This window comes from Carex rostrata, chromosome 23 (assembly GCF_964058835.1).
Source record: "Carex rostrata chromosome 23, lpCarRost1.2, whole genome shotgun sequence".
NCBI classification, from domain to species: Eukaryota; Viridiplantae; Streptophyta; class Magnoliopsida; order Poales; family Cyperaceae; genus Carex; species Carex rostrata.
The window spans coordinates 85,119-100,613 of NC_135940.1; the positions used below are offsets into that span (position 1 = coordinate 85,119).

At 33.6% G+C, this 15,495-nt stretch overlaps 1 long non-coding RNA gene across 1 annotated transcript; it reads left to right on the top strand.

The window, feature by feature from the left end:
* Nucleotides 1-4,365: 4,365 nt before the first annotated feature.
* Nucleotides 4,366-5,392, top strand: LOC144574953 (uncharacterized). Its single transcript, XR_013518320.1, has 3 exons — nt 4,366-4,421; nt 4,597-4,757; nt 4,958-5,392. It is a non-coding gene; the product is annotated as an uncharacterized LOC144574953 (long non-coding RNA).
* Nucleotides 5,393-15,495: the final 10,103 nt, after the last annotated feature.

Consider the following 15,495-nt stretch of genomic DNA (forward strand, 5'->3'; position numbering starts at 1 on the left):
TGGATACATGAAAAAGCTTTTACCCGATTTATTTTTGCATTTAGATCCTAAAGATTTTGTTTGTGAAACTTGTATCCAATCTAAGAGTCATAGAACAACTTATTATAGTAGTCAAAATAAATGTAAGAATCCTTTTGATTTGATACATACAGATGTATGGGGACCATCCTCTATAATTTCCAAATCTGGTTGTAGATGGTATGTTTCCTTTATTGATGATTGCTCTAGAATGACTTGGCTCTATTTACTAAAAAAAAAGATGAGGTCTCTAAAGTTATTCAAGATTTTCATAAATTGGTAAAGACTCAATTTGGGAAAGAAATAAAAATCATAAGGAGCGATAATGTGACAGAATACTTGAACCAGATGGTATAAAATTCTTTTAGAGAAAATGAGATTATTCATGAGACAACATGTGTAGAAACACCTCAACAAAACGGCATTGCCGAACGAAGAAACAAACATATACTTGAAATGACCCGATCACTACTACTTGAAAATAAAGTACCTCCTATGTTTTGGGATAATGCCCTTTCATTTGTTGTATACCTCTCAAATCGTACACCCACAAGTGCAAATGATTATAAAACCCCCATCCAAGTCCTATCATCTCATGTGACCATACCATCTGTCTTAAATTTGCCTCCAAAAATATTTGGGTGTGTTGCTTATATCCATATACAAAAACCATTTCGCACAAAGTTAGAACCTAGGGCTGAAAAATGTATTTTTCTGGGAATGAGAGCAAATCAGAAAGGTTGTAAATGCTATAATCTAGGTACTAGAAAATTCTATACTACCATGGATGTTACTTTTTTTAGAAAATGAGTCATTTTTTAACAAAATCCAAGATCCAATTCAGGAGGGCAACAGTTATGATGAACCGGACTTTGATCTAACTTTTTTATCCAATCCACTAGTAGCTGGTTTAGGTCCAGGCCCAGCAGCTGATTCGGGTCCATGCCCAGCAAATGAGTCGGATCCAGCAGCAGCTGATTCGGGTCCAGCAGCAGTGGATTCGGGTCGAGTAGCAGCTAATTTGGGTACAAATCTAGCAAATAACTCGGATCCAGTAGCAGTTGACTCAGGTTCGAAAAATGATGAAGGTTCTGAGTAACAAAATTCAGCAAAAACAGGTCAATTGGGTCATTCACCAAATGGAATTAAGCCATGGATAGATCTTATTAAGGCAATACCACGAGAAGATAACAACGAGGTATGTTCTTCTGAAACCCAGCCTAGATATCCTGTACGTGTTAATCGTAGCAAACCACCAAAAAGATATATCCCGGAAGATGGGACGAGTAAAGAAATAACATATCCAATTGCAAACTACACCTCAACCGAAAAATTGCCACAACCATTAAAGAATTTTGCAGACCAACTATCTTCTATCGCCATACCCGAAAAAGTTGAGGATGCCCTTAAAAGTAAAGAATGGACTAGAGCAATGACTATAGAAATGGAAGCCCTAGAAAAAAAATTGTACATGGAAAATAGTTGATTTACCACCAGGAAAAAGAACAGTTGGTTGTAAATGGGTGTATACAATCAAGTACAATGCAGAGGGAAAATTGAAAGATATAAAGCTAGGCTAGTGGCAAAATGGTATACACAAACCTATGGGGTTGACTTCCAGGAAATCTTTTCTCCAGTTGCAAAATTAAATTCGGTTCGAGTTTTATTGTCCCTTGTAGCTAACTTTGACTGGCCATTACATCAATTTGATGTCAAAAATGCATTTCTTCATGGAGACTTGGAAGAAGAAATTTACATGGAGCTGCCTCCCGGTTACAACCATATTGGATCGAAAAACAAAGTGTGTAAATTAGAAAAGGCATTGTATGGCTTGAAACAGTCACCAAGAGCATGGTTCGGGAGGTTCTGCAAGGCTATGAAAAATTATAGGTACAATCAAGAAGATTCTGATCACACCATGTTCTTTAAAAGGACTGAAGGTAAAATTGCAATTCTCATTATCTATGTAGATGATATGATTATAACAGGCGATGACAAAGTTGAAATTGAGAAGCTTCAAATGAAGCTCTCAAAAGAATTTGAAATGAAAAATTTGGGTGGTCTAAAATACTTTATAGGGATTGAAGTATCACGATAAAAAAAGGTATATTTCTCTCTCAAAGAAAATACGTTCTTGATCTCTTGGCCGAAACTGGAATGTTAGATTGTAAACCGGTTAGTACCCCAATGGAACAAAATGTGAAGTTTGAGATTTGTCCTGACCAATGTCCTACGAACAAAGAAAAATATCAAAGGTTAGTTGGAAAATTAATATATTTGTCACATACTAGACCTGACATAGCTTATGCAGTGGGAGTAGTAAGTCAATTCATGCATAATCCAAGTGAAGATCACATGGGAGCTGTCACACGTATCTTACGATATCTGAAGGGGACACCCGGCAAAGGAATCAAATTTAAGAAGAATGGACATACAAAGATTGAAAGATATACAGATGCAGATTGGGCAGAAAATATCATGGATAGGAAATCAACATCGGATTACTTTACTTTCGTTGGGGGAAACTTGGTAACATGGAGAAGTAAGAAACAAAATGTGATCGCCTTATCTAGTGCTGAAGTCGAATTTAGAGGTATGGTGAAAGATTTGCGAACTATTATGACTACAAAAAATGATCAATGAATTAGAACTGGAAATGAAAAATGAGATGAAGTTGTATTGTGACAATAAGGCTACAATTGACATTTCACATAATCCAGTGCAACATGACAGGACAAAACATATAGAGGTAGACAGACACTTTATTAAAGAAAAACTTGACTCTCACATTATTTGTCTTCCCTTTGTTAGATCAACAGAACAGGTGGCCGATGTTTTAACCAAGGCGGTAGTGACTAAACCATTTGAAGAAATGCTGGAGAAGATCGGAATGGTAAACATTTACGTACCCTCGTGAGGGGGAGTGTTAAGATTACACTCGGTTCTAGCATAACTTGGGGATCAAGCCGAATCCATTTTGGCGTAGGTGTCATGAAGGATTATAGAGAAGGAAGTTGGAATTAGTGTTTTACATGGTTTGAAATGGGAAGATTTAATGAGTATTGTTGATTGGCAATTCGGATTTTATTTCTCTGTTTCTTGAAGCCAATGGAAAGAGAAATAAAGGATTCGTTGAAGATTTTAAAATAAGCCCTTATACAAAATATTCATTTCTCTGGTTATCTCTCTTCTAATATCTTGCTTAGAACTGATAAATTATGATTCATTAGAAGTTGATTTTAATCACTCAAGAAGCATTGTTTCAGTTTTTAGTGTTAGATTTCTTTTTTAAGGAAAACAAAATCTTATGCACAATTTAATTTGTCTTTCTTGTATTTGAGGAGATTAATCTTTTATTTTGTTATGATATTCTATATTTTTAATAAATAAAGGAACACACCATATCTAAAGCTCATGTATTAAGTTCGCATTAGTATTGATTAGCTTTCTTTTAATTATGTTCATTATTTTAATTAATTTTGATAATCAGGTGGAAGGTAACAGATAGTGACTCTAGCAAAAGAGATTCACTCGAGGTAATGGATAAGAGAATCTACTGTAGGAGACTGCAAAATCGGTTGTACCAGTAAAACTGGTACAAAAATTGACTTGATTGGATTCTAGACAGAAAATTGAAGACAAATATAATAATCAATGACTATTTCAATTTGATAGAACATATTTACAGTTTCTGTTACCCCCTTTTCTTTGATATCTAATTGTGAGAAAATTTTCTTTGTTTGGATGCAGGAAGGAGGTCAAAAAATTGCTTGAATCATACGGTACAGTCAAAGAGTTAGTTCTTTTCATAACACCTGCTTGTAGTGTACTTAATTTTTTCTATTTTCTTTCTTCTTTTGTCTTTGAATTTTATAGAAGCTCATTCTACGGCCAAGTCAAACAATGCATCTGTCAGTTTGAAACTATAACAGACAGCTACAAACTCGACCAGAGATGGGGCCCTGCCAAATTAACAACAAATGCCTGACAAGGTGTTTTTTTTCTATAAAAATGAACTAATACATGACAAATATGACTTAGTTAATTTTTTGGGTTCTCCTTTAATTTCTTCATTAGGAGAATTACAAAATAACAGTCTAATTTTGGGAAGAGGGGGGTGTCCGACGCCCATCGGACCACTTTTGTGTTCAATGGGTTCTCTCACCGTCAGATCTGCTTTAGGATTCGTGTGTACAGATTTTAAAGCAGACGCGAAATTGCGAGCGCGAATCCTAAAGCATATCCGACGGTGAAAAGAACTCATCGAACACAAAAGTGGCCGATGGGCGTCAGACGCCCCCCTCTCCCCTAATTTTGGTGGGTTTATGTTTTGAAAATGACAGTCTAATTTTGGTCTATGAGTACTTGCCAAGAGGTAGTCTGGAAGAAATTCTGCATAGTGAGTCTTAAATTTTGATTGATAGCTTTCAATTTATTATAACACATGCCTTGAAACATGTAGCTATCTTTTTATGGGAATGAATTATCTTTATGTTGGCAGCTCCCTTTAATTAACATTTCAGCCTTTCTGGAAGAGTGATTTTTATTTACTTGCTGTACTTATTATTTGTCAGGCAGAAAAGAACATAAGGATACATTTGGTTGGAATGAGAGATAGAAGGTTGCGCTAGGTGTAGCCAATGCCTTGAATGATCTGCATGGTCATGGCAATCACCAGCATGTCATCTGTGATCTATAGGGATTTTAATCCCAACTTCAAATATGACAAGCCATACAAGGTTAACTCGGTAATGTCATATCCTACACTTCGAGAGAAGCACGTGTAGATGAGATTAAGAAACAATCATTGGTATATGGGGTGAGTTTGACATGGGAGGTGATAGAAGAACATGTGAAGAATAGTTCGAGCAGCTGGTGGATTGGATGGAAGAACATAAAGCTGCTGGTAAATGGATCGAAACATTAGAGGTCAGATTAGGAGCCTTGACTGTTGTGATTAATTCATTTTTGCCATTTCAGGTAGAATTGGATTTTGGGTTTGGTTCCCCTATCATGGCATTGCCTTGGGTGAGGCCGGCCTGGCTTGGGTATGGTTCCTTCACCATTATGACAACCCAAAAAACAATGGTTCATGATTTGTTAGTGCGCTGCTGTGTCCGAGGTTGGCAGAGGTGATAGAGCAGGATGTTGAGAGGGTGTTTAAGCCGGTCACAACAGAGAGTCTGAGTTTTGTGCTGGCATGAACAATGCAGTTGTGATATTGCAGTTAGCATTGCAAATGTTGCTCAGAATACTTCAACTTTGTTGCAATCTGTTATCTTTGATTCTTTGCCAAGGCTATTGTCCTTGATCTCTTGAAATTAAAATATTTTTAGTCAATATGGAGACAATCTATATTTTGTCTAGTGAATGTTAGATATTGTCTAGTGAATGTTAGATACTTCATAATATAGAAGGATTACCTGTATAATAATAATATGTAATATTGGTTTGATTGGGGTGATTTACTGATTATTGTTCTAATCTTTCTTATTTATTGTCTTTCTTGTTGCTGGTCCTTTTGACTTTGGACCAAAGCAAAGAAAAATTGTTCTCATTTTCTATCGTTATTTATAATTTAGATTTAGAACGAATCTATTTTAATATCATTTATATATATTATTGAATTTTTGTATTAAATATATTATTTGTATGGAATTGTTTTTCTCTTATAATATAGCCCCGTTGCAATGCCCGGGCACTATACTAGTATCTAAATACATATGGACCATTGATTAAGTATATTCAAGAAAATATTTGACCCATTAAAATAATGCATGTGCTATAATTTCAATTACATAAGCAAAATCTTCCGTATCTAAAAATCAATGAATGAGATCTAATCTTACAAATTTTGCAAAGTAACTCTTGTGAAAAATTAATATTTCAAGATGGTAAGACTGAAAATTATAAAATTTTCAGTTTCGGTCTGCTGCGCACCAGTCAATATTTTCTATACCCAAGATTGTGTGTTTCGAACTAAAATTCAAGCCATACATTTTTGAAAACTAGACTTAAGCACATTTCTACAAATATAAAGAACACAAAAAATTATTTATTAGTTTATGAGAAAATTACATTTCAATATCGGATTCCAATTCTGAAAAATAGATTGTAGTTGTCTCTGTAATTTTTAATTTCACATCAAATCCGTGATATTTTTGTATTGCAAAATATAGTTTTTAAGAAACAAGGCTTCATTATCTTTCTAATGATAGGTGGTTTACACAAATCCATTCAGTCAAATTCCAGATATGTTAGTTTGAATCTTAACAAAAACAAAAAACTGGAGACAGAAAAATCCAGCACTGTACCTGTTTTGTCATTTTTGCTTACCTTAATAAAACAATACTAGTATCGTACCCGTGCGTTGCAACGGAAACATATTACTGGATTGAATAGAATGTGGAGAGAAAATCTAGTATTGGATTATTACTACTGCATGAGTTGCTTATTTGCACATTTTTTTTCATTAGAAGAGTTTGCTTCTTTTTCCAACTCATTTCTTGATATACTCTATTGTACCTTCTCTGATCAAAGTAGCTAGTACATTTCTTAACAATTGAGAATTTGTCTTTGGTTTAGTGGCAAAGACACATGGTTCCTTGTGGGAGATCATGGATTCAAAACCCACAATGTGGAAAAATCTTCTGTATTAATACAAATGTATTTGAAATATATTTGATGGCTTGACCTCCAATTCATATTTAAAAAAAAAAAATTTCTCAACAATTTTGTACATGACATGAGGCTTAAATCATATGATCAAGTCTCTAGGATGTATTTGTGTATTTTTACAAATTCTCCAAAGTTCTTAGACATTCATTTCATAATAATAAATGAAACAACAATAAATGAAAAAAAAAGTATCAAATATAATATGAAAAGAATTCTCTCCAGATCAATAAATATATGAAACCTTCGTTGTTAATTGAAAGGTAGCAAAAAGAACAAACAAAATAGTGAAAGACATGTAACAAAACGAATTGGAAAGGTCCTTAACATAAACACAAAAAGGAGAATCATGACATAAATTGAAAAGTTGAGGCATATAACAAAACTAACTGAAAAAGCCTGAAACGTAAATAAAAATAAAAAAGGCAAACATGACATAGATTAAGAAGATGTTAAATTATTACTTACAAGTGTATCAATTCAGGGAAATAAGTTTTTATATAGGCAGGGAATTTTGCCATGGAGGTTGTTAAAGTTCAAAATTTCAAATCTCTGTCAAATGCAAGCAACGGATTAAGAAATTGTGAAAGCATATTAGTAGCTCTAATAAAGATTATTTCTCCTCTTCACACATGAATGTAGCATTTCATAAAAATTGATTTTCTCTACAAATTTGGAAAGATTGAATAATTTATATTTTTATTGTCGAAAATACAGAGGAATAATTGAATTGCAAAGAATCGGAGAAATAAGGAAGGGTTCAGAATTTGTCCGATGCCATTTGTACCAGAGCCCGTCCAAAGGGCTCTTTACACTGTCTGATTGAGTGATTAGATAAAAATAGAAAATTATTCTTTCGCCTCCGGCTTGGTAACTTTTTGTTTCTTATTTGAAGACTAAGTTGAATATTGAACATCAAACAAATGGAGGTTTCCATTACTTCTCAAGATCATATTTCTTATTAAACGCTATTTATTAACAATTTTGTTCAAAAGTAAATTAAAAAAAATATAGAGTTAGAGAAAACAAATCAAAATTTCACTTGTGTTTTTTCTTATTCTTTTAGTAGTAATCTATGTTCAATATTATATATATATATATGTTATTTTAATTCTATATCAACCAACATAAAAGCATAAATTAATTAATTTAGAAGTTCTTGCTTTATAATTAAAGTTGATTCTTAGTTGATTGTTAAAAAAATTGACCTCTCATTCTTAATTTAATTTTTTGAACAAAGCTTAATATTAATTACATTTGTAATTTCCTAGTTATTTGTTATTTTCTATATATTTGTTTTTGTCAAAAAAAGATATCTAGAATCAAAGTTAATTGAAGCCGAATTTTTTATTAATATCCAAATTTAATTTTAAATTTCAAAAACTAACCGCCTTAGCAATGCAATTCGAAAAATACCCTTTCCGGGAAAAATTATAACGGAAACAGGCCCCATTTCCGTAAAATTTTTTTCCGGAAACAGGTGAAATCCGGAAATATTTTATTCGGAAAACGTTTGTTTCCGGAAAATTTTTTTACGGAAACAGGCCGAATTTCCGGAATTTTTTTTCACGGAAATGCATTAAATTTTGTTATAAATTCGCAGTGTGTTTACGGTTCGCTTTCATATCATCCGCTCTCTCTCTCACAGTAAGTTTAAATTTAATTAATTTATTATTTATAATTTAATTTATTTATATTTTAAATTTAAGTAATTTATAATTTTAATTTCATTAATTTTTAATTTCATTAATTTATAATTTCAATTTCATTTATTTCTAATTTAAATTTCATTTATTTGTAATTTAAATTTAGAAGTATTTAATTTGTAATTATTTAAATATGTAACTATTTAATTTGAAATTATTTAAATTATGAATATTGTCATATTAATTGAAAAAAATAAAAAATGGTGCTGAATAAATTTAAAAGTTTTTTTAATTCTAAAATAATTTTATTAATTCTGAAATAATTTTGATTAAATCTGAAATGATTTAGAATTGTTTTAGGAACTTTTTGCTTTTCGGATTCCTTACGGAGCTCTGACAGTCAGATCGACCGGTTTTCGATTGAGGTAATTTTATTTTCTTTATGCTATTTTTAATTTAATTTATATTTAATTACTTCATTCCATTTTTTTTTTTTTCATAATATTGTCCAGAAAATTTAGAATTGTTTACAACCTTCCAAAATGGTTTATAATAATTTAAAAAATTCCAATATAGTTTAGAATGTTGCCCTATTAATTTATGAAATTCCAAAATAGTGTAGAATAATTATTGAAAATTGTCTAGAATATTTTTACTAATGGCAACACAATTTTTAATTAATTATATGTTGTTATTTTTGAAATTGCTAGACCAATCGAAATTAAAAATGACAACTATTTGTGCGAAAATTTATACTGGAGGGGAAATCCAATATAATGATAACGGGGTCTATTACAGTACCCGAGCTAAATACTCATTACCGCTAACCGTGAACCACAATTTTGATTATCTTCAGAATGAGATTTATAAATTTGTTGGGTACAATGCTAGTCAAGCAAATCTGGAAATTCAAGCCAGGTTTAATATGTCCACCGATGGACAACGTGACTATCAATTAGTACCGGTAATGGACCAACAATCATTCGAAATGATTTTAGGAATTGTGTCGTCTTTTTCACAAAGGTTCAAGATTATGGAGTTATATGTAGAATTGGAACCGAACTGTACTAGTCAGATTCCTGAACCTCGATCCCGACCCAGTACCAGTCAGAATCCTGTGGAACCGGACCCAATACCAGTTAGATCTCGACCTAGCACCGGTCGGTACTCTGTGGATGTAAGAATGAGACCCGGACCCAGTACCGGTAGCAACTCTGTGGATCAACCAGTTATATCCCGACCCAGTAGCAGTCAGAATCATGTGGATCAAGACCCAATACCAGTTAGATCCCGACCTAATACCGGTCGGCACTCTGTGGATATACCAATGAGATCCCGACCCAGTTCCAGTGCGGTCCGCAGACATGTACGCGATTATTCGCACGTACCTGTGGATGCAATTGATTCTGATAGTTTGGCGAGTGGAGATGAGATGCTCTCCGGTGAGTCGTCGGGTTCCGATGATGATATCGGACAGCCCAATCAGTCACAACCACAGTCCCGTCAATCACAGTACCCGATTACTGGTCGGGAAAATATGACACATCCGGTTGACAGTTTCAATGACATATCCGGTTTTCGGCCTGCGGATGTCAATTTTTTCGGCAGCTCAAAAAAAATGACAGATAATCCATTGGCTAAAGGTGTATTTTATGAGTCGAAAACGGCTCTAAAGATAGCAATCAATGAGTTTCATCTTGAAAATAATTGTGAGTGCAGGGTTATTAGGAGCGAACCTAAACGTTACGAGGTGGGGTGCAGAGATGCTTTTTGTAAATTTAAGGTGTCCGCAAAGCAGAACGGTCTTTCAGAATCTTGGATTATTACCAAACAAGCACTTCCCCATACGTGCACAGTATCGGCAACACGTACTGATCATTGTCAGCTTACAGGAGAGATGGTTGCCCTTGCGATTGATAAGACCATTAGAAGGGACGTGTGCTCTTCTATAAATCATATTCGAGATATCGTCATGATGAAATATGATAAGGTAACCCCCAAGTACAACAAATTATGGAGAGGCCGTGAGCTTGCTATTGCAAATCTATTTGGGAGTTGGGAGAACTCGTACAACTTGCTTATTCCACTATTGGAAGTCATCAAGAGAAACAATCCAGGAACTAAGTATTGTGTGATGTCGAAACCGATTGAGAAAGAAACTGATAGGCACTTCCACAGAGCGGCATGGGCATTTGGAGCGTGTATTGCAGCGATACCGTTCCTCAGACCAGTGATTAGTATCGATGCATGTTTCATGTCGGGACGGTACCAGGGTAGGCTGCTAATGGCATGTATGTACGATGCTGAAAACCAATTGCTTCCAGTGGCTTTTGCAATTGTGGAGAAAGAAAGCGCTGACAACTGGGGTTTTTTTATGAGATGGTTAAGGTTGGAAGTAATTGGAGATAATCGATTCTTTTGTGTCATATCAGATAGACATTTGGGAATTAAAGCCGTGTTTCAGGATCCAAATCTCGGATGGGATGAGTCTACCGATCAATGTGTGCATCGGTATTGCTCCCAACATGTTGCCGAAAATCTCTACAAGCACGTGGGCCGTAAGAGAGAGGTCAGCGACAGGTTCATAGCTGGAGTGAACAAATGCAAACCTAGGAGGTTGCAGGAGATGTTACAAGACTTTGAAATTGGTTGTCCGAAGGCTATCGACTACCTTAACAAGGTGGGTAAGAGGAACCCTAACGATGAAGACGAGCTTCCATGTCCAGAGAAGTTGTATAAAGCTTTGGACGGAGGCCACCGATGGGGGATAATGACAACAAATGGGTCAGAGTCACTGAACGCCGTGTTCAAAATGAGTCGGCGATTACCGGTTGCAGCGGTCGTGGAGGATACGTTCTATAAATTAAATAAATGGTTTTTTGAACGATGGAACAAAGCTCAACTGGCATGTCAGCATGGTCAGGTGTGGTCCGACAGGGTAACTAAGTTATTGCAAAAGCGTATCGGAAAAGGAAGGGACATGACTGTGATTCCTTATCGTGGAAGTCATGGGCTTTTTGAGGTCCTAGTTAAGGGTGAAAAAATTCCAGCAAGGCGTAATCAGCCGAGACTTGAGTATACTCGTAGGGATTTCGGGTATAGGGTTGTTGTTAAGGACAACAACAAGGTTGAATGTGAATGTCAGAAGCCTCAATTGACCGGCATACCTTGTTCTCATTTCATGGCCGTTGTCCGTGAAATGAGATATAATGAAAATTTATACGTCAACCCCTTGTACCGTATGTCAATAGTGGCACAGACATGGAGTGGACATTGGGAACCGAAAGGCAACCAATGTGAATGGCCTGTGTATGAGGGCCCGAAAATTAAACCTGAGTCGAGACTGATAAAAAAAGGAAGGAGACGGCACGACCGCATACCGATGGAAATGGACAGAATGCGAGGTCGGAGACTCGGACACCAGGCTCATCGTGAGACAATTGATCGAAATGCTGCAGGTATAACTGATCAACCAACTGTTGTTAATTTTTTTAACTAATTTCACAATCTAATGCATGCTCATTATTACATGTAGAGGAGGCAGCAAGACAGGCGCAAGCAGCGGCAGAGCAACCAGCAAGAACAAGTACAACCGTTTGGCGCACCCTTGGACAACATTTCACTATGCATCGTAGAAATTAACATGTGTGTTTTTTTATTTGTATGTGGTTAGAACTATTTTCTTATGTAATTTTTTAATGTTGCTGATTATGAAATTGTAGACCACCAAGATGGACAGTAACAATCGAGAAAAGACCGAGGAAAAGAAAAACATTTGTCAATTCTGTGGAAGAGATGAAAAGGACTGTCCGAGATGTGTGCAGATAAAGGAATATTTACGAGTTGAACTATCTGATGATGATTTTGTAGATAAAAAAGCTTGGCTAGCACGTCGTCTGGGGGAGATAAAAAAGTCTGGCTAGCATTGTTAAGTACGTTATTTTGTGAAGCATTTGTATGTGTTGAGACTTATTTTATTTGTATGTGTTGTATGTGTTGAGACTTATTTTATTTGTATGTGTTGTATGTGTTGAGACTTATTTTATTTGTATGTGTTGAGAACTATTTTATTTTGTTAAGTTATAGGATATGGTTTCGATGCAACACACAGGACAAGATAAATCAAAAATAACAAAATATAACACAAATCTATAAATGAAAAATATACGACGAGTCCTACAAGATAATAAAAAATAACAAGATATAACGCAAATAACAAGATAAAATCCATAAATCCTACTGGCGACGCTGTGCATGTACATGGTGGTCCGGATACTGCGAATGTGAGAAGCGAGAAGTGTCAACCCTAGCACGCTGTGAAATCCCCTTCACTTCATCATCTTTCACCCCCAGCAACTCATACAGTCGGCCTTGAAAACTCGCCGAGTCTGTAAATCCCGTTATCGGCTCCCCCGTAATAGGCAAACCCCAGAGACAACTCACATCCTCTAGAGAAACTGTAATATATTTGACTTGTCAGTAACGAATAAAAAAAAAAATTATTTAAATTAGTTAATACCTGTCATCTCTCCGAATGGAAGATGAAAAGTGTGCGTCTCTGGACGCCACCGCTCGACAAGTCCATGAATGAGGGCCGCATCGAGGGCGATATCGGGCAATGTCGCGAGCTGATATAAGCCCATTCGAATTAAAAACGGTGCGTACCTCTCATTATACTCGCATTTGTGCCGATAATGTCTCACGGATAAAATTTCTGTACTCTACAATAAGGAAAAAATTAATTACAATATTTATTTGATTACTTACAGAGTTATGAAAAAAAAAAAGTAAATGTTTACCTCCTTAGACGCCTCAGATATCCTGTGATTACCGTGAACTATCCACAACAGGGGGCTAAATCTATGCTTAAGTACTGGGTCTGCCATACTACAAAATTCGAACAATATTGTAAATCACCTTAAATTTTTTCAAATTATTCTACACTATTTTGGTATTTTTCTAAATTATTGTACATCATTTTGGCATTTTCTAAATTAATCAGACAATATTCTAAACCATTCAAAATTAAATAAATTAAATAAATTAAATAAATTAAATAAATTAAATAAATTAAATAAATTAAATAAATTAAATAAATTAAATAAATTAAATAAATTAAATAAATTAAATAAATTAAATAAATTAAATAAATTAAATAAATTAAATAAATTAAATAAATTAAATAAATTAAATAAATTAAATAAATTAAATAAATTAAATAAAAAAAAATTACCTTGAAATACGGAGGAGAGCTGGGTTGTGATGGGGAATTGGGGATGGGAGGACCAGCGGGACCAATGCATTTGTAGTGAGGCCTCCTTCCGTAAAAATTTTTCACGGAAACAGGCTGGTTCCGTAAAAAATTTTCCCGGAAATAGCATGGTTCCGGAAAATTTTTTCCCGGAAATAACCTCTGTTTCCATTATAATTTTTCCCGGAAAGGGTATTTTTCGAATTGCAACGCTAAGGCGGTTAGTTTTTGAAATTTAAAATTAAATTTGGATATTAATAAAAAATTCGGTAATTGAAGTGACACTCAATTATGAATTGATGTAATTCCATTTTCTTTATTTATTTTATCTGAATATATTGAAGAAAGATCGGATAATATTATTTTTTCTTGAGATCGAATTTCTTTAGTCTGAATGAAAATATAGCTTTCAAGAAAACTAATTCAAAACATTATGAGCAAATATTGTTGCTGTTCAGATATATTTTTTCTTTATTATAATTTGGGTTTTTAATTTTTTTGTGGTCATATTAGTTTACGCATTAAAAAAAAGCTAATGATAAAGATTAGTAATTTAAAGAGTTAATGGAGGTACCATTTGTTTTATTCTGTTAATTAATGGAGAAGAACAAAATATTTGTATATTTCTTTCCAAAATAACTAAAGATCTATTTCACAATCATCAATATTATTCCAATCCAATGAAGCCGAAAACCTTTGGACATAATATGGTCCAAAGGCCATTGGACAAATTTCAGACCCAATAAGGAAATAATTGAATTGCAGGAATTAAATATAGCTGTAAGGAGAAATAAGGAAATGGACCGCTAGGGATACATTCAATTTTAATTGTGACAACTATGTAACAGTCTGTGTGGTGAGTATGTTTTTAACTAAGTTTAGACTTCTATATATAAAACATATATATTTAATCAAAAAAGACAAATTATATAATTGGAGGACTGATATTTAATCTGAAAATTCATCTTTCAATCTCAGCCGTTGACGGATCAGGACAACTACGTACATAATATAAGAATGGAGATAAACTCTCTGTTTTATTTTAGAATCTTCATCCACGCCTCATAAACTAATGTAGAAATTTTTAGAGTCACAAAAATTGTGATTCAAAAATTACCAAAATGACTTAATGGCTTAAGGACCTAAATTTTACAGATTTATGAATTAGAAACTTGAGAGATAGTTAACTAAATATTTGTGCACTTAACTTAGCACTAATTAAACAACTTTAATTGTCAAAAAATCAAGCCTCAGCTCTGATACAAAAATCATGTTTACACAAAATCTCTCTATAAATTTTATGATCTCCTTCCGTATCTCCTTCCAATTCAAATCATATTTGAGAATCATGTTGAATTCAATTGTTGAATATTTTTTTTATTTTGCATTGTTAATTTTCAAAATTTGCTATCTTCACATTAAATATATTTTAAAAGTTTATAAGAATTTGCATATCATATTTCTTAAGAAGTTAAAAAAAAAAAAATCTTAACAATATATATAATGTTCATGCTCTTTAAAATTGACAACTATATATTTTATATGTAATTATTTGATAAGGAATATTCAAAATAGCAAAAGAAATAATAATTGATGAAATTGAAAATTTTATTTACTTAAGTATTAAATTAAAGTTATTTTTATGTCGTTGTTTCTTTTCAATTTTTTTTTTTTTTTTATGTTTGTGAGACATGGAGGATTTGAGAAAATAATGGAGACTTTCATTTATAACAACAATGGAGATTTGTAAGAATGCATTGTGGGTTGGATTTTCAATTTGCAAACTGAAATATTTTATTATTAATGACAGGGAGCAATTAATGCAAATCAAATTAATTGGTTACAAATGAAATGATCCTGGGGTGAAAAATGTAAGAATCCAAAATAACTATAAAGAGAAATAAG